Below are 21,551 nucleotides of genomic sequence, written 5' to 3' on the forward strand. Positions count from 1 at the left end.
TTAAATGTGAGTTAGCCAAGTAAACAAAAAGTCCACAGACTAGCACTACCTTCTCTTACAGCAGCACGCCCCAGGGTCGTGTAAGAAAGACGGGAAATGACGAGACAAACCCGACTGCCCAGCATCTTGCTTTTCACAGAGATTTCTAGACCTGATATTTAAATTTAAGTATTATTTTGTAACAGGTTATTTTCCTGAAGAGGTGACGAGTAAACAGCTTTTTATAGGTGTGAGGAATATACCTATTATGATGTAAACTTTCAAAACTCCTTGTTTTACTGTAATGCCACCTTACAGCTGCCAGTCACATTACGGATACCCACTACAGCTATGTCACTCCCATGTTTTTAGAAACTAAGCCAAATCATAGCTTGTAACTCTTGAAATATTAAAGACTCAGAAGAGCACAGAAATGCAAAAGAAACCAAATCTACATAAACAAACTTATACAGAAGTACTAGGAACCTGTCCTGTGAAACTATACTAAGGGAACCCCCATATTCTCCTTTGAATTGGGTTCATTAACAGGCATCCCTTTCTAGAGAACATTAAAGACGCACAGTACAGTAGGCCCCATTATAAAAGGATGAGTTAATGTACTTGGCTCCATTTTTCCCCCTAATTTCATGTGAAAATATGCCACTTAATACTTAACACTTATTTAAAATACTAAATTTTGTCTATTTTGTTGCCTTCTCTTAAACATCACCAAATTAGAGTTTCAAAACATTATGTATTTATTATATAGAAATGGTCAAATAAGCCAGCTTATGAGAAAACTTGTGTTTTAATTATACGTGAAGCATAATAGAAATCATGGATGTATTTGAGGCTAAGTATTTATTTTATTGTTAACTACTCAAATCCAAGACAGGGTATATTAAAGTTAAAATCTCTGTCCACCTATTTTAAACTCCTTTTTTTTTTCTTTGCAGTAGAGCAAGCAAAGTTTAGCAAACCATTTTTCTATGTAACAACCAACACACTACATTTCTTTCTCTAACATTTGTGTTAAGACTGAGATTGTTGCTATAACAAGAATTCTATCCCTTTGTCTTCTCATGGTGCCTTTATCTCATACATATTGTCTTTATTAATGTAACAATCATACAATAGCATATGGCTGCAAAGGGGTTCCCAAAGGGCAGACAACTCTTTTTCAATAAAAATTATAGATTTTTAAATAATTTTTATGGCAGCAGGCCCCAATCCACGTATATAAGGACTCCCACTCACCAGTAGATAGAGGCAGTTAAATTTTCAGAGGCAAGTGAATAACAGGTATTAGCATTTCTTCATTGTGAAAGATACATACTGCATATTAAAAATTGATAAATGTGATAACAGGATGGAGATGAAAGAACTATACGGGAAAAGAAATCTATTCTCTGACCTTCAAACATTGGATTTGTTGTACTTCTATTGTATTTTCTAAAATTTCTTAGCAAGACTGTAGATCGTGAACTATGGGATGGAGTGTGAATCTTCTATTGCTTTCTGGGCTTCTAATGCATACCACGTTGAGATCAGTAAATGTTCCTTTCTGATGGCCAAATACAGACATTTTGGCAAGGTGACATTACTTACTGGTGGAAAACCAAAAATATTTCCTGAACATCTATTATTCTTCAAGAAGAGTGTATAATGAGTCTATGAAAGACAAGAGCTGGTTTCATTAAATCCTGATTTTAGTACTTTTATGTTTTTGAAGATTCTAACAACTTTATTCTTGGTTATAATTACTATATATCTATGTTTTAGCTTTAAATCATTATTTTTAAGCCAAAGAGACACAGCTTGTTTCTCTTTCTTGTATCAGTTCTTCTACTTTCCTTCCTTCCTTTCTTTTTGGAAGTAATGCACATTTTAGATCTTAAAGCAATGACTTTCTTTGATTTTCCTCAGTTTATTTTGTGGGGCTATTTAAGGAAGATAAATGATCCTTGGGTCACTGTTGTTCAGCAAATCAGTGGAGACAGATAGTTACAAAGTCCTAGGGAACTGACCAGGGGCAAATCCAAAGGGCTTATAATGTATTTTTGCCCAAGAGCACTGAAAAGGCAATGACCAAAATGTAAAAGTAACGTATTTAAATGAAAATAATAAGTTTTTGATTTTATGAGTTAGTTCTGCTCAGGGTGAAGGAATAACTTGAAAATGATTTCATGCAGTGCCTCTCCCTGTCAGATAGCCTGACAGGTTTTCTCTTTTCATCATCATATTCCTTCAGTAGGTAATAACCCCAAAATTCACTTAAACATGATTCCTTGATGATTCTATTGAATAAACTCTGCTTTGTTTCTCTCCTCATCTATCCTTCCTGTATGTCTGTTATGTCTCATACTGATTTCACACCTTCTCTATCTCTCTCCCCCTCTCTCTGTCTCACACACACTCACACATACACACACTCCTTCAATTGTTTGTATATCAGGTACAGATCTTTAAGTTTACAAATGTGGGTATATAAAAACATTCATATTTATTTGTCTTCCTTGTAACTATGCTCTTTTTTTCCAGGAAAAGCATCTAAATTCTGGTAGTCTACTTAATGCCAAGAAGTGGGACAGGAACGTATCACTCTCATGTGGTATTTTCCTTACTTGAGCTTTGTGCCTGTCTTCCCTATTTCTGAGCCCCTGAAGAAGAAACTGGAAATGTCTCATATTGCTTTTTTAAATGGACAGTAATGTAGCTAATTTTATGAAAACTGTAGTATCTTGATGCCAAAACACAGACAGCAAATCACAACAAAACAAAAATAACAAAAACAAACAAAAAACAATGTTGGCCAATTTTACCTGTGAATTTTTATGCAAAAAATCCTAAATAAAGTATTAGCAAGCTGAATTCAAAAATATATAAAAATAATTAGGGTAAATCATTACCAAGTATAATTTAACCATAGGTATATAATAGCTATTTTAACCTTGAGCAATCCCTTTAAGTAATTCACCAAACTGAGCCATAAAAAAGTCAAAAGTCAAATGATATTAATAAATGCATTAAAAAGTTGGTGAAAGTTTAATGATTTATGGTTTGAAAGAAAAAAATCTTAGTGAATAAGGAATAAATGTAACTTTTTTTATCAATAAAAGTTATCCGTCAAAAAAAAAGGGGGGGGGGCGCCTGGGTGGCACAGCGGTTAAAGCGTCTGCCTTCGGCTCAGGGCGTGATCCCGGCGTTCCGGGTTCGAGCCCCACGTCAGGCTCCTCCTCTATGAGCCTGCTTCTTCCTCTCCCACTCCCCCTGCTTGTGTTCCTTCTCTCACTGGCTGTCTCTATCTCTGTCAAATAAATAAATAAAAAATCTTAAAAAAAAAAAAAAAAGGGGGGGATAACACCACATATAATGGTGATAGGTAAGGAGACATCTGTTAGAAGTTAGGAGCAAGATGTGGATGCCTGCTATTATCATTCTCTTCACCACTGTACTACAAAATTCAGGTAATGCAACAAAACAAAGTAAGAGAGAGAGTTTTCAAGATTAGAATAGAAGAAACAAAAGTGCCACTGTCCACTAAATGTGCAACGTATTCATAAAAAAATACAGGAGAACCTACAGACAAATTATCACAACTAGTAAGTGACATCAACTGTGTAAGTGTATGAAAGTTTACTACACAAAATTCCATCTTTTTCCTATAAACTGGTAAGAAACATTTAGGATTAGATATTCTTAAAGTTATGATAATAAAAATAAAAACTACAGAGTAACTTAAAACTAACAAAAGTCATAAAAAGTATTATTTAAAAATGTACAGAATATTATGGAAGGAGATCAAGGAATACTTAAGATATAGAAATATACTATCTTAGCAGATGGGAAAGCCGTACAATGAAGATGACAATATTCACAAAATATATCCTACCAAAATCTAAACTGACTTTCTCATAAAAATTAAAAAATTCTTCAAATTCAAAAAGCTAAAATAATGAGAATGAAGGCAGGTATCTCCTAGCAGACATCACATTTTTTATAAAGTTTTATTTAAACTAAATGGTGTTAGCATACGGATAAACAAATATACCAAAGAACAAAACAAAGAGCCTGGAAAGAGATCTATTAAGACTATATGAAAGCTAGCATTCCTGACAGTAATGCAAGGGAAGCTGGAAATAATACAACTGGATCACTATTTTGCTCTGTAAAAACAACTAACCGTGCTGCAATTATATAACCTGACATCAAAAGGGGTAGGCTAAAAGGAGCTAACTCAGTAAGTCTGGCAAACAATGTTTTCACCGGATGCTATTAGACTAGAGATAAAAAGAACCACACGTGAGCTCTGTAGTCTAGGTGGTAAATTTGTTTCTCATAGGGGTAAGGGCTAGCATTTCTGAATTACTTTACATGTATACCAGGAGTGAAAAAACAAATGATAGATATTTAGAGTCGGTTTCTCTTTATCAGATAAAAAAGCTACAAAAAAGCAAAGGGAAGGTGAGGGAGGGCAGGATGACTTCTGAGGTGAATGAAGAGTCAAGAGATGTCAGTACGAACTCATGTCTATTATATTCGCATGAGAAAACACAAAAACAAAATGAGGTGCTCTTAAAAATATCTACCCATTACTTCTAAAAAGGTGCGAACTCCCAATTACTTCTAAAAAAGAAAAACTGAACTGAAACACTTTCACAGATCTGAAGACAAAGCACACATAACAACTAAATGCAATCTGGGATCTTGAACTAATCTTAAAACAGAAAAAGGGCAGTAGCAGGAGAACTGATGAACTCTAAAGTCTGTAGTTTAGGGGGTAGCACTGTATCACTGTTTATTTCTCAGTTTTGATGAACGTAGCATAATTACGTAAGGTGCTAGTCTTAAGGGAAGTGAGGTGAAGGGTACACTAGAAATTTCTGTACTATCTTTGCAAATTAACCTGAAATTTAAAATTAGTTCAAATCAAACAGTTTAACAAAACAACTTAATTTCAATTTTATTTAATCCTTGCTCCTGTTTCCTTTAAAAATAAGCCACACATAATAAATGATACAAAATGTGAATCTTACTTTATCTAAGAAATTTAAGTAGAAACAACGCATCAGCAAACATAGTTACTTTCTCAAAATTAAATTTTGAAAAATACGACCTCTTCATATAATTTAATTTTCCATCAAGTGAAAATTGTGTACCTGGGCTATAAAATTCATTGTATGTTATATTTTCAAGGGAGTTTCTTAAAAAGACAACTCAATGTTTTATTTTTTTTTCTAAATTAAAATATTTCTGGGGCTAACTAAAAGATCTCTTTGTATGAAGAAATAGAAATGAAAACTGTCAGTATTACAGCAGTCATTTCTTTAGTAATTTTCTTTTTTGTGTTCATTAATGTATTTTCATTTTGAGAGGAAAGCTCTTGTTTATGAAACAAGATTTGATATAGGATTTTTAAAAAATAAGACAAGACTTACACAGCTAATGCAGAGCAATAAAGAGTAAAAACTGACTTCTATCTGATTTGTCTACATCTTTCATTTGAATTATGCATGTGTGTATGTGTGTGCATGTGCTGGGACTGTATAATAATTATGCACATTCCATGAACAGTCTGTGCATAGATATGGAAAGAAATAATTTGGGATTTTAATTGGTTCTCAGACTCTATAAGGCACGTAAGATCTGAACTTCATATTAACTATTAATTTCCTCTAATTCAGTCAACACCCTCTTTTGTTTTACTTTTTTTGCTTCAAATATCCATCACGTAATCATATTTTCCCATTACTTATTACAACGGAATCCCTGTCCTTGAGAAGAGTCACTCACAAAGTTCAGCATGCACTACAGTCACAGAGAGGGCTTGTTGAATCAGTTTGCCAGGCCCCACCTCCAGATTTCCTAACCTAGTAGGTCTGATGTGGAGCCCAAGAATTTGCATTTCTAAGACCCCGATAACAATGCTAGTGGTAGGAGATGCACACATTCTTACTATGTGTCACGTTTCTGCTTCCAGTATTAAAAGTAGGTATTTTAAACTTCTCTTTCTCTCTCCTAACATCCAGTGTAGCAAGAAAGAATTACAAGCTGGTATGTGAACCTTAATAAAGGAAACCCCATTTAAAAGGGGCTTGGGAAGCCAGAAGAGGGAGCTCTAATGCACCACCACTCCTTGTCAATTGCAGACCCCAACACAGACACCTGGCATTTCCAACAGGAAGAAGCCTACTAGACTGCTCCAGTAGGAGGAAGGACGAATTTCCGAGAGGCCATCACCATCCTGAACTGACACTTCCCTTCTGACTTTCCTTCGAAGCAGCCCTTCCCAACGTCATCTTTTTCTCTATAAAGTAAGGTTCCTCTTCTTTGATATCCAGACTTGCCTATGGTTTGCCAGAGCCTGCATACTTTGAACTGCCATTCCTCTGCCATTCCTGAATAAACCCACCATGCTGGTAAAATAACTGGCTGTTTTATTTTGAAAGTCGAAAGCTACTTCCACATAATGTGTGTAATACAAATGAAATGTAGAATGAAAACAGATTTGCAAAGAAGGAGCTGGTATGTTTACAAAAGTCACTGTGTTTCCCAAGAATTCTAACACAAATTAACTACCATTTGACTGTACAGTGGTTTGTCTCTAGAACAACCCCACATTTTGCAAATCATTATATTCCTGAGTAGAGTATAAATCAGAGAGCTCCTGAGACAGAAAGGGGGTCCTCCTATATACTGTTCTCCCACCTGGTGAACAATGAGAAACATCTGCTAGTCAGCAATTTCAAAATATCTCCATGGACATTGCTTTCTCAGTATTATATTAATTAGCTGTAATCAGAAGTAGCTTAATAAAGGAAATCTGCCATATGGAGTTTTGTATTTATATTTCTACAGGCATATTTGTGTATGAATTAGTATCACAACTGTGCTAGGGTTTCTTAAAAATTATTATTATTTTTACTGTATTTAGTGGTCTAGTAGCATGGATAAAGTCACCACATCATTACAACAATCAGAGCTACATAAAAATATTTTTGCTGTTGTTTAATGTTTTTTAAAAGGCTTTTTTTTAAAGAATAGTTTTAGTTTTATAAGAAAATTGAGAGATACAGAGATTTCCCATATATCCCCTATCCCTACACATGCATATCCTTCCTCATTACCAACATCATTTACCAGATGGTATATTTTTTCACCAAGGGTAAACCTACATTGACATATCATCACCACCCAAAGTCCATAATTTACTCTAGTGTTCACTGTAGGTGCTGTACATTCTATGAGTTTAGACAAATGTATAATATATATGCATCATACGTAATACATACAGCATGACATATTTTTGGTGCCTTAAAAAAATATTTTTATAACTATAACATTCCACCCACTGATAGGTCATGATCCAAAAAGTCATAAAAATGTATCACAGCATAGGATTTCTAATGATTCCATAGAGGAGGAAAAATTTTTTTCTTCTATCATTCTAGGCTCTTGGCTGAGACCACCCTGTAATAAAAAGACAGATTAACGGGAGAAAAACAAGCACAAGTTTCAGAACGTGTATGCCTCCTGTATACATGGAAGATACTCGGGAACATTGAGTAACTCCCCCAAATGGTCAGAACTACCACCTAAAATATCATCTCCAGCTAAAGACAAAAGAAATATGCTGGATGGGGAGGGGAGGCCAGTTATGGGAGTTTGCCAGGGAAAGCACAGTAAACAAGAATATTGTTTTTATACAGATTTAAGTTGATAAATGTTCATAAGAGCTTTAGTCATCATTTGGAGATTTAGTCATCATCTCCTTCCTATAAGGAAGACACCCTTACATACGGAGATTTTCTTTGTAAATGTAGGTATCTTTTGCAAACAGGTTAACTTGTACCCAGAAGCTTATTTTGGGGCGACAATTTCTGCTCCCCTGTAATTTCTCCTAAGGCCTGACAGAAATTACCAAACCCTACGTAGAAAGGTCCTCATCTAATAAAATGCAGGTGTTTCTACTTGCCAATTCCTTTAAAAAGTACATAGGCTATTTATTTGCAAATGATTATGAAATCACTGGAAGTCACAAAAAAAATATTGTTTCAGATATACATTGAGTCTTACAAATAGCTCTTTCTAAAATTTATTAGTAATAGCAATCATTTTATTATCCTATCAGTACACTGACCTGTTGTTTGTCTTGTTTGCTTTTTTGGAGAATTCTTCTTTTTCTTTGTGTTTTCTTTATAAAGTTTATAACCATATAATTAAACAAAACTTCTCAGAGATGGCATTTACCAAGAATCCACATCCAATTCTTTTATATGCTATCTTAAAATCTTCTTTTAACCTTTTCAGTGAATTTAAGAACAATGTATTATAATTCTCATTTTGTGGATGACGAAAAGAGCTCAAAAAAAATCAGGAGCCTCAAGTCACACAACTAGTAAACATCATTAATATATTGAACTCAGGTGCACATTGACTATAGTCGCTGTACAAATAAATAATGGAAAGTAAGTTTGGAACAAATGTTTTATTTTCTACCAAGTAACAAAAATACAGCAATTAACTTGGAACTGCAATGTCAAGTTTGGTTTACTTTCCCGTAAAGAAGCGATGTTTAGTTTCCCTAAATTCCTTGAGTCAAGATATCCAGAGAAATTGCTTCCAGAAAGGCAAAGGGGAGAGCTGTATTCTATTTCTGGTCTTCTCTTCCGTTTACCTGTTAGTCTCAAGTACATATCAATTGTTATCTTCTTTTGTTTGATGGTGTCTTATGATCTCCTACTCTTCAGGAATTCAGCAATTTCTGAATATTCTGAGCTTTGCCTAAGGGGAACGACTCTTTGATGATCTTCTGAGTCTGTCACTGGTCCTACTGTATCTCACTTGACTGGTAGGTTAGTGTTGGTTTGAGTTCACTTAGTTCCCATGTGGGAAGACACACTTAACCTACTCAAATCTTAGAATGCCATTTGCTAAAGTAAGAGGAAAATAACATTCAGCAGGTCCTTAGTTGACTTAAGAAATTAACATTAAACATTCTAGGAGGCAGAATTTATACATTCTCATTACAAAATCTTCTTCCTGCCTTTATAGTGTTCCCTCCTTCAAATCTATTAGAATTTTTCATCGCCATCTTTCTAACCAAAACTCAGGTATATTCATTCAGCTGACAGGTATAACCTACGTTTGACCCTCTTAACCTATAGTCTCACGTAAAAAAAGGGAATGGATGAGACAAAGAAAATTTCCCTCTTCCACATATGCCTAATCGTCCTGCCAAAATATGTTTTATTCAATACCCTGAGTTCAGAAGCCACTGCTGATTATATCATTACAGTATCATTTGTTTATTTGCTATTTTTTTCCCTGATTGACTTAAAATGCTGTTTCTAAAACTTTTTATTTTTTTTCTTGACAATTTCGTTCCTGATGGTTGATCTCCTAAAACAAGGCAAGTCCCACTACAGTGGGCTGTCTCTGTTCCCTAGGCTTTGAGCTACCTGGGACAACCAATTATAATTGGATCATTAACTTCTAGAAACCTATCTACCTACCTCTTTTTACTTGTTCCTCCTGCCGTCCCAGAGTCTGTATAAAACAGGCTATAATGAGCCTGATATTGCCTTGGAAAAACTCAGAAGATTAAATTCCAATTGAATCAAAATGTTAGTTACTAAGCAGTATTTCTAAAGAGGAAATGAGTGAGAATAAATCCAGGCCCCAGGTGAAAATAAATGCCAAACAGCAGAAGGCGGGAAGACTCAGATTACTCCTAATGATGACTGGTAACAGCATCAAACTGCTATTGAAGGAATGAGGTTCTTTGGTGAACAGAAGCCCAGGAAAGGAAAGAAGGAAGAATACAATTAATTCAAGAAAAGTTTCATTTAGCTATTTCCCTCCTTCATCATTCATCCCCTCTTCAAAGAGGCCCATTCCCACCTTTCTCTTTTCTTATTTTCTGTTTTATGCTTTAAATTCTCAGGTAATAGGTCTTAAGGCAGAAAACTAGGTTGAGCTGTCATGAGAGGAAGGGGAAATTTGCAAAAATGATTAGAGGCAGCTAATGAGTGACAGGAAGGGAAGTGCATAAGGAACCAACTTTCCATATGAGCTTCTTGTATTCCAGCTCAGTTCCTTCCCACTAAGAACTGTGTCTTCTGTTTCAGCCAAGGAACCCTCAGCCCTAAGAAAGCACGACTCCAAGCACATCAGCCAAAAGGCTAATTTGTTTCTCTCATATCTACGGGAAAATTTTTTTTCTTCTTATGTATAAATGCTTTCTCCAGAATCAATAAATATGACACATATGTTTTAAATAAATGCAAACCAAAAACAACATGTTTTTCATAGCTTAAAAAATTCCCACTGGTAAATAAATAAAACCATAATTCAGAATTCAGCCTGCCACTGTGGAAGGGCTATAGGGACGGGAATCTATAGAGGCTAAAAAGAGAAAAGACCCTTTCAGAAGGCTGGAACGTGACTTTCTGAGGTCCAGAAATTATTTTTTTTAATTTTTTTAAAAGATTTTATTTATTTGACACACAGAGAGAGACAGCCAGCGAGAGAGGGAACACAAGCAGGGGGAGTGGGAGAGGAAGAAGCAGGCTCCCAGCAGGGAGCCTGATGTGGGGCTCAATCCCAGGACTCTGGGATTACACCCTGAACCGAAGGGAGACACTTAATGACTGAGCCACCCAGGCGCCCCTGAGGTCCAGAAATTCTTATGACTCTTTGGAAGTGGACACTGAATCTTTACAGCCAGAGAGATGGCTTTCAGAGACCTAAGATATTTTTTATCCTCAGGCATAGGACGTGTCCTGGCTTCCAAGATTATTAGAATTCTGTAAATAAATATTTGTAAATATTACAGAGCTAAATTACCAAATATATTCCTCCATTATCTTGGCTGATGCCTGAGATTTCTCCAAAATTAATCTATACTGCTCTATAACATTTTGGGTGGTTCAATCGTATTTATGCTCTGTAATATCTGGGGTGGTTAAATGGTATTTACACTGTAGCCTCCATTTCAAATTACAGATCCATTCCTAAGAGTAGGGTCAATAGAGAAAAACAAGGGTGACAATGAATACCTGAAAGATTTGGGAGAGGGTACGCCACCAAAGTTAAGGAAAAAAAAATTGGCAATGAATCTTCAAGGGATGACTACTTACCAAGCTGATTAAGAGGAAGATTTAAACCTAAATCACGATTAAACTCCAAAATTGTTTTATTATGCCAGAAATTAACAAAGATAAAAACAAACAAAAAAAAGCAAAACAAAACAAAACACCTACCTGATTAAAAAATTTTTAAATATCTGATACCTTGAGCTATTCTATTTGGGAATTAAGAGAAAAGTTCTGTATTATTATAAGTTGTTTTTCCTTCCTGCTGAATTATTATGGAACAATTCCAAAAACATAAAATAGTTAACTATAAGATGAGGACCCTATTTTTATTCTGAATTATATAATAGAGCAACAAAAGACAATGAACACTGTCAATGGATCTGCATAGTGCTCTTACATGTATTTCTCAACAGAAGCGGCTTGTTTATTTTACAAAGTGTTTTATTATAATCTATACTTATCATATCATCAGTAGTTAGCAAAGATTCACCACTAATATTATTTTACATTCTAAAAAGACCAAAAGCTACTTTCGTAGACTACCTGAAATCTGTTATCTGGAATGACATTCATAGAGGATGTAACACTGAATTTTTTTTTTTAATACTATTTAGCCCCCAGAGAAGCACAGGGCCTACTTGAAATTCTAAGCAATTTAGTGATTATTTTAAAGTCTTCAAGTTAAAATTAGTAAACTCTCAAACAAAGAGTGTTTGCAGCTGTAAGATCAAATTTTATACTATATTTATGCAACACAAAAGCAGACTTCAGGAACAAAGGCATTGCCCGTCTTGAAGACATTCCTAGTTTTACATTAAAATCACAGAGGTTATGCTTTTCTCTGTGTTGTATTTTGAGTTTACTGTCAAAAAACCCTTAGACAGTCTGTCTACCCAGATTCCTTGGTGACCTTTCCTTTCATTTCAACCGTTCATGTATAATACATTTTAATACTGGGGTCGCACAGAGAAATACAGCAACTAAACATGGGAGCATTGAATAAACATGCCTGAAGACAAACCAACGAGTGGAACGCGAAAACCATTACAACTAAGCAGCAGTGCTGTCCTTTCTAATTACAACAGGTTGGAAGTGTAACATGGCCAAGAACCAGGTTTTCCTCCATTTCTAAAGCGGTGTGTGCCAGCCCCAAATCCATGAAGATCAACCCGTTTGGTCCAATCCCATGTGTTTTTCCTTTTTTTCTTGGCTTTTTGACCCTATTTTATTTATATTTCATAATTATTGGGTGCTCTGCTGCTATAAAAAACCTGAAGTCATTCTGTCTGGGTTGGCATACTGCTATTCATCTCTTCTACTCAGTATAATTTGTCCCTCTATCTTCCAAAAGGGTCTAGATATATTTTTCTAGATTAGCATTATCCAAAATGGTGCTACATAGCTGTCCTACGCAGATCAGTTTCTGAGATCCGAATCAGGAAAGCCTGCAATCCACACTTTCTTACTTAATTACCATGAACATCTTGCATGAAAGATTCTGAGAAAATCACGATTAAGAGGAAACAAAACTGTTATATAAATAAGTTATTCTCAAATTGATCTAATTACAGAACATTTTTTTTCCCCCATAACACGCATGAAAATCTTAGGGAAAGACACAGTGATAGGAAATACTATCCTAGATTCTCATCTCTTAAGCAACTGCAATTCTTGACTATTGGCTTCTTATATGCAAACTATTCAAAAGGCATATCATTAGCAAGAAGGTAGTGTTCAAGGCCATAGCAATACTCCTAATTACAGACATAGAGAAGGCTGTGTTTTTAATTCCTTCATAAGCAGAGACCCCAGTGACTCAAGATGACAATAGCCAGAGCGCATCTTCCACCAAGATATACAGGTTAATGAAAGACTTCTAATTCTTTACTTATTTTCTATAGCCAACTTTCTGTCGTTGCTGTTGTCACTCACCTGAAGGTTTTCTATATAAAAATAAAAGAAATTACATAAAACAGAGTATAATGAAAGCTAACTAATCAACAGAATTGGACTATCTCAACTCAATGGCAGAGTCTGAGCAAATAAGATATGTAATAATAAGTAATATTTTTTAAAAATAATAAGCACATTTAAGGTAGGGAAATCCAGATCCACATAAACAACTACTTTATATCGTCCCCTTATAGACAGAGAGCTAGTTAAGAGATTGACAAGGGTAAAACTATGTATTGTCACTGGTTGGTATAAATATTTGTATAAATATACACACACACATACACAAATACATATTTATACATGTTTATATATATATATATGTATATGCACAACAAATGGTAAGAAATGGATGGCATTGTTTATATCTTTAAAACAGAAACTGAAACAGAAATAAGAAAATAAATCCTTAGACGTCCTCAGATAATAGAACTGGGACACCCAGGTTGTGAAGGGTGTACACTTAATCAATTTAGGGAAGAGGCCAGTATAAGAAAAAATACAAACATAAGTATAAGACCAGCATAGGATAGACAAAGAGACCAATGAAATAGAATTGAGAGTCCGTAATGAAAATAAACCCATACAAAAACCCAAAAGAATTGAAAACACAGACATGAAAGAGACATTTGTATCTCAAAGTTTGTTTCCATTTCATTCAAAAGAGCTGAAAGGTTAAAAAAAAAAAAAAAAAAACCCTCAAATACCCCTCAACAGATGAATGGATAAACAAAATGTGTTCTACCTACACAATGGAATATTATTCAACCACAAAAAAGGAATGGCAGCTGATACACGCAACGCATGTTGCATTGAATGAAATGTTGCATGAAAACATACTAAGTGAAGTATGTTTGACACAAAAAGACAAATATTGGATAATTCCACCTATATGAAATATAAATAATAGGAAATAGAAATAATAGGAAAATTCATAGAGACAGAAAAGAGATTAGAGGTTATCAGGAGCAAGGTTGAGGAGGCAGTGGGAAGTTATTGCTTAATGATATTTCATTATTCCCAACAAATATTCTGAATGGTTACAGAATTTGTTTGGATGACAAAAAACTTCTGGAAATAGACAGTGATAATGGTTGTACAACACTGAATATAATTCATGCCTTCGATTTGTACACTAAAAACCGGGTAAAATGGCTAATGTTATATTTTAACATTTTAAGACTAAATATAATTAACAAAGATTTGGATTTTCTAACCAAATTACATAGTTGCCCTTCAAGAATTTTTCCATTTCATGTAATATATTTTCAGAGAATAAACAAATATATACATTTTAAATATAAAATAAAAATAAATTTAAAAATAAAATTTAAATAAATAAAAAAAAAAAAACAAAGAGGGAAGAAGGCCCATCACTTGCTCCTTGTTCTTCCTTCTAGGGAAATTACTGAATTGCACCTCACAGATGTGCTTACAGTATGAACAATATATAATCTTTAGAAAATCCCTCAAGAAACTAAGCACGGGAGTAAACATTTATTTAGAGTAAATAAAAAATTACAACTTCCAAAGCTGACAAATATCACACGAATCCACACACACACAAAATTTATACTAATGGACTGCTTGATACACCTCTATGCTTTTCCTATTTCTTTTCGTTCTTTATTCTTTGAAAGTCTCTTCATAGGATGATTTGCAAACCACTGCCTCCTGAAGGAAGAGAAAGTTGATTTAGGATTTCTTCTAGCATGACCTGTATTGGAAAGTCAGCCGTGTGGTGAGAGATTTCATTTTGCAGGAGCCTCGATGTCACTTGTGGGAATCTTTCTTATCCTCTAGCCATTGTAGTTTCCTTTTGCTCGTCATCAGCTGAACCCTCCTGTCGGGCAGGAGTAACTGCATGTTCTAGGGGCCATGTTCATTATCCCAAGGGACTTAATTTGTATCTCAGCCTTAGTACACCTTAGTACACGTGGGCTTCCTTGCCATACCTCAGTGGACACTTCAGTCTCTGAGAAGTCTCAGGGTCTCCCACGAGGAAAGAGATTTCATAAAACCACTGAATGCTGAAGTTCAAAGTGATCATAAAAAGCACCTAGTCCGGAATTGTTTAAACTTCAGTCACCTAAGATCTACCCTCAGTTTTTCCATTTCTATTTCCCACTTCTGCTGCTATTCGCTTACCATTTATTTTCCAATTTTTAACTTAGTCACGGACTTCAGTCTGACCTGACATAATTCTTTCCATAAAATTGCATGTTTGAATGGCAACAGATATTTTTTTTCCAATGGATGTTAAAACACATTTGTAGCTCAGAAAAGAGGAGGGAAAAAAAGAGTCTTTCTGGGTCCTGCTAAAATTGCCTCATGCCCTCGGCACCGAGCAGATGCTGAAACAAAATATCTCATCGGGACTGGAGAAGACTTGTATTGGGGGAGTTAATGATACAGGAATAAGAAATCCCTTAAGTGATGGAAACTATGTGAAATCTTGTTATTTTCCAAAGCCAGAGTAATTATCCTTTTTATTAAAGTGAAGTGGTAAAAAGAGCTATACTCGCAGTTGGTTTTTTTTTTTTTCTGTACAAGTGTTTTTTTCTTAACAAAAATAATGCTGTTCATTAGATTATAGCCATGTTTTGTGCACTCAGGAGTCATTTTAATCAAGGGGAAAAAAAGTAAAATTAAGTAATAAAGAAAGCCAGTAAAGGAGCCAGGACCAGGGTTAATGAGGGGCAGAAAACATATCTTGTCTGGTCACTTCCTCCATGAATCTATGAAAATTTTCCCTCTCATACCCTTCATCTCCACAGGTAAAAATAACCACTCTATACTTCACCTACTACCCTCCCTACATAGGCTTTTTATTCATTGTTTCATACCATCTTCTCTACATTCTGTAAGCTCCTGGGAGCGCAGAAGAAGCCCTATTCCCACAGACATCCCTGGCCCCTGGTATCACACCAAGTACATGGGAGGTGTTTCATGTTGCTGAATAAATGGCCAAAAAGTACATATAAAAACAGACACCTAGAAATAAATCATGTTAATACTCATCATTAATAATACTTGATAAAATCGACAGCATTCCTAAAATTAGAGCACCTGTGATAAGAAATGAATGAACACAGATTTAAGAGGAAGACTGGAAATATTCCTGCAAACTTATGTAAGACAACTCATTGGCCTATATTATAATGAGACAAGTGTTGCTAGACTCAACACTATAAAAATACGGTTTTAGTGCTTTCTAGCCATCAGTCTGACAGATATTATTATTGTGTGCATTTATATGAGATTGGAAAAGGGGGAAGAAAAGATTTATCTGAAGCGAAGACAGTCAGAGAAGGGCAATGGGGAGATTACATTCAACAGGCTAGAAGTCCACTTGTGGGCAGAAGGATTGAAAAACCATCTGAGTATATGCAGAAGCAGAATGAAAGAACCCCCGTGCAATCAGCCTAAAGGTCTGTGGAAGGATACAAGCGAGAGAGGTGGCAGTTAAACTTGAGACCCTCAGGACATGATGAAAGAGAGTCCTCTTTGCTGAGCCTCGGGGCACGTTCCACCACAAGCTCTCCTTAAGGCCTCACCAGATCCGCTGTCAGCAGGAGCTGGACGGCTGATCTCAATGTCAGGGTATCAGGCAAGGATGTGAGGACCTGGAGAATGCATGGTCCACATTCAGATAGCAGCTGCTCCCCCACAACTACCAAAGCACTGCCACATAAAAACAGGGGGCCCATGCAGCCAGAACCTGTGATCTGCCAAGACTTTTATGTGAAATTTAACCATTATTCAGTCTTAGTGATGACCTATAATATTTAGGAAGATCACACAGACCAGACAAGACACATCTGCTATTTCAATTTGACCCTTCATCCTCCAGTTTGTAAACTGTGGCTTAACTACATCTCTACAGGGGCGCCTGGGTGGCTCAGTCGGTTAAGCATCTACCTTTGGCTCAGGTCATGATCTCAGGGTCCTGGGATCCAGCCCCGCCTTGGGCTCCCTGCATCAGGCTCCCTGCTCAAAAGGGAGTCTGCTTCTCCCTCTCCTTCTGCCCCTCCCCTGCTCATGCTCGTTCACTCTCTCTCTCATCCACTCTCACTCTCAAATAAATAAATAAAATCCTTAAAAAAAACAAGGCCATCTCAACAGAATTTAAATTTTTATACAGATAATTTTTACACCATCATGGCTCTAAAAAGTTTTCTTGGGATTAGAGTATTAATGTATTAAAACGTTCAGGAGAAGGATCACTTCTAAGTATTGTATTATTGTATTATTATTGAGATGGTAGATCTCAAAACTCTTGAATACAGGGAATACTGACTTTTACATTTTACATAATTGCATTATAATTTACATAATTATTGTTATAATTTACATTAAAATTCTTATTATTTACATTCTGTCTCTGCCTTCCTCTTTCTCTTCCAAAAAGTTAATTATGTACCTTAATTCACAGCAAATTATTACCATTAGTCCCTTTTCTCAATTCAGTTATTTGGTATATTTCACCTATTCTCCATTCCCATTCCATACCTCCCTAAACTAGTAAACTATTCCAATGTATTTGATGTGCCTGCCTCTTTTCTATGTGGTCTCATAAAGTGAACAGTTTTTGTTCTTATCTTTTTAACTTACAAAAACAATGCTACCGAGCTAGTTATTTTTACTTTCCCACAAGGCATGTTGTAGGAAACACTTTTTTTTTTTTTTTTTTTTTTTTTAAGATTTCCTTTATTTATTTGAGATAGAGCGAGTGAGAGAGAGCGCATGAGCGGGGGTGGGGGGAAGCAGGCTCCCCACTGAACAGAAAGCCCGATGTGGGACTTGATCCCAGGACCCTAGGATCACGACCTGAGCCAAAGGCAGATGCTAACTGACTGAGCCCCCAGGCGCCCCAAGGCATGCTGTTTTCAGCATGTGTGTTTAGTCCACTGTCTAATATAACTGTGTAGTACTCCACAGCATACACCCACCACACACACCTGTCCATCCTAAAGCTATGAATGCCCGGAGAGTCCGCAGCTTGCTGACACCATAAGCGACACTGTGCTCGTCAACCTGTGTGTGCTCCCTCGTAGACTTTGGGGTCTATGTCCAGGACTGGGACTGCTGGTCCACTGAGCATGTAAGTATTTAATTTTACTAAGAACTGCTTCAGAACTTGCAAGGAGTCCTGCAGCAATCTATAGTCCCACAAGAGAATGTCAGGATTCCCGGAGTTCACATGCTGCCAAACATGTGGCATTATCCAAGCCCATAATATATCCAAAATGATATCTCCTTATATAATTTTCATTTTTCTATTCCAGTAGAGAAGCACTGGGTGACCCTGTTCCTGGCAAAATGGAGCTTGAGGCCATGAGCAGATACGCCAGCCCAGTGAACCTGGCTGCCTTCCCCCAACTGACCATGGCGCTACTGGCCACTGGCATGTTCTTCACCACCTTGAGAGGTGGTTGAGAGGTCACCTCAACCAAGTACACTCAGGGTATCTACAAAGAGCTCCTCATCTCCTTGGTGGCCTCGCTCTTCACGGGCTTTGGAGTCCTCTTCTTGCTGCTCTGGGTCAGCATCTACATATGACCTCCCAAAGGTCCCAACCAGGTGACTTCATTGAATCCCTGCTTTTGTAAGTTAATTTACTATTGCTGGAAGTGTCCCAGCTGCTGTTCACAATAAAGGCGGCTGTGCTAAAATTTTGTTTTTCATTTTTCTATTTACCAAAGAACATGAACCTCTTCTTATAAGATTACTGATTTTTTAGTCTTTTTCTGTAAGTTCTTGGTTCAACTGTTGGCAATCTTATGTCAAGGTATTTATCTTTTTCTTACTGATTTAGAGTAATCTCTCCTCTAGTAATAAACATATATAAGCCTGTATACACACACACACACACACACCTGTATACAGATCACTCGGGGATCTTGATAAAATACATATTCTGACCCACTAGGTCTGGGGTGAGTCCCAAGAGTCTGTGTTTTCCATAAAGTACCAGATCGCACCACTACGATGACAATGATGATGCCTGTCCAAGACTCACACTTTAAGTGGCAACGGTTAACACGATATTTAACTACTTGTTAACCTTTATTCTTCCATTTATATTCTTGAATAAATTTTTCATGGTTCTCCAAAGTATCCAACTGGGGGTCTGAATGAAATTAATCAAAGTAACTAATATTAAAAATTAGATGTTTTAAAAAGTATATTATCACTGATTAAAGGCCAGCAATGTCTCTCCACTCATCCAGATCATTTTCTACCTTATTACCTTCAGAATTTTTCCGTATATTTCTTGTGTAGTTGTGGTTAAGCTAAGTCCTAAATACATTTTAGGTTTTGTGAATTTTCTACAAAGTATCTTATTTATAGTTGGTTATAACTGGTTTAGAGAGGGATGCTACTGATTTTATTATGTTTATATTTTACCTGACAACTTTGTGCAAAACTTATTAGTCCAAATACTTTACTGAACATGATTTATTGTGATCATTGTTGTTTTCAGGTACAAAACCACTAAATCTTCCCCAAATCACAATTTTATTTTTTCTCTTTCAATTCTTTTTTTTTAAGATTTTATTTATTTATTAGAGACAACGACAGCCAGCGAGAGAGGGAAGCAGGGGGAGTGGGAGAGGAAGAAGCAGGCTCATAGCGGAGGAGCCTGACGTGAGGCTCGATCCCATAATGCCGGGATCACGCCCTGAGCCGAAGGCAGACGCTTAACCGCTGTGCCACCCAGGCGCCCCTCTCTTTCAATTCTTAACACTTATTTTTTCTCAGAGCACTGATCAAGACACCAAATGCTATGTCATAGTAGCTGTGCTAGTGAATTTCTTAATCTTGACCCATCTTTTAAAAAGAGCACCTAAATGTTTTCAGTAAGGATACTGTTTGTTGTAGATTTTTAGCAATCATTGCACTTAATGGAAAAATATTTAATGTTTTTAAATATATTTATTAGGAATGTCTGTTTTTACAGGAATATACATATACATATATAATATAAAAACAAGTTCATATTAATGTCAGTTCCCACATATTCCTAATTTGTTAAGAGTTGTTATTAAAACATTACTAAAGCATTTTTTCTGCATCTAAAGATATCAAGTAATTTTTTCCTAGAAATCATTAATACATAAATGGAGTTATATAAAATATATTGATAAATTTCTGATGTTGAATCATTCTGTAACTTATATAACTATTACTTGATAATCATGTATTATAAAATACATTTTTATTTTATTTAGCCCTTGCATTATTTCAGATTTTTCTTACACAATAATAACAAGAGCCAATACTTTTCTTTTCCTCTTTATTGGGATTAAGATTGCACTAGTCTCCTTAAATGAGTTTGGAAGATCTGATTTTTCTCTTTTCTTCAACAGTTTATGTGGACAGTTTAATTAGTATTAAAAATTTGACAGAATTCCTATGAAAACAGCTAGAACTTAGATATTTATGGGCACAGGTTTTGAACCCCATCTTTATTTGTTTATCACTCTATTCATGGTTTATTTCCTCCTGTGTTAAGTTCAGCAATTTGTAGTTTTATAGGAATTATTTCACGTCATTTCAAAATTATGTCATTCTTTTATTAATCTTTTCTATGAAATAGCTTTTAGCTTAGTAATCTTCTCTAGCGTTCTTTATAATTTCCTTTTAATACAAATTATTTAAGAATACGTCATTTGATTTCTAAACATATTAAATTTTTAATATAGCTTTGGGTTACTAAGTATTTTTTTTAATTTTTTTAAAAGATTTTATTAATTTGTCAGAAAGAGAGAGGGAGCACAAGCAGGGGGAATCGCAGGCATAGGAAGCAGCAGGCTCCATGCTGAGCAAGGAGCCCGAAGTGGGACTCGATCCCAGGACCCTGGGATCATGACCTGAGCCAAAAGCAGGCACTTAACCAACTGAGTCACCCAGGTGCCCCTGGGTTATTAAGTCTTAATTGGAGAATTTATCTTGCATAATATTGATGCCATGTATAACTCAGGCTTTTTAATGACATAATCCATAGTCTGTTTTGTAAGTGTTCTAGTTTATTGAGTATAGATACCTTTACTAGTAGTGCAAGGTATATTCATTCTTTTGCTTTTATCTCAGATACCTCTGATTATTATTTTTTACTTTGTCAGACCCTGGAAGGTATGTGTTAAAATGGCTGACTTATCAACTATTTTCAGCAGTGTGCTGTTTCACACAGTTTTTTAAACTCTGGATTTACATGCATGCATATTCATACATATCCACTGCTATATCATCTTTTTTAAATGATAAATTATTAACCATCATTCCTCAGAGAAATTAAATCATTGCTTTGCATACAATAAACCTTTAGTAATCTTTTTAATTGAATTAGGTTAGAACTGAATTAGATAAGTAACTGGTTTTTAAGAGTGGGCAAACAGGGAATAGGGAAGTCAGAGGCCTAGAAATGAATCAGAATTATCAGTACATCCTTCTGCTCTTGAAATTTTACTGAGATTGAATGTCCCCAAGAGTTTCAAAAGCCAATTTATTCTGAGC

The 21,551-nt window shown here is 35.6% G+C and overlaps 1 pseudogene; it reads left to right on the forward strand.

Moving 5' to 3' along the window:
* Window positions 1-18,350: 18,350 nt before the first annotated feature.
* On the forward strand, window positions 18,351-18,593 carry LOC123790593 (dolichyl-diphosphooligosaccharide--protein glycosyltransferase subunit TMEM258 pseudogene; annotated as a pseudogene).
* Window positions 18,594-21,551: the final 2,958 nt, after the last annotated feature.

Source organism: Ursus americanus, chromosome 5, assembly GCF_024610735.1.
Source record: "Ursus americanus isolate L20-20 chromosome 5, mUrsAme1.1.p, whole genome shotgun sequence".
NCBI classification, from domain to species: Eukaryota; Metazoa; Chordata; class Mammalia; order Carnivora; family Ursidae; genus Ursus; species Ursus americanus.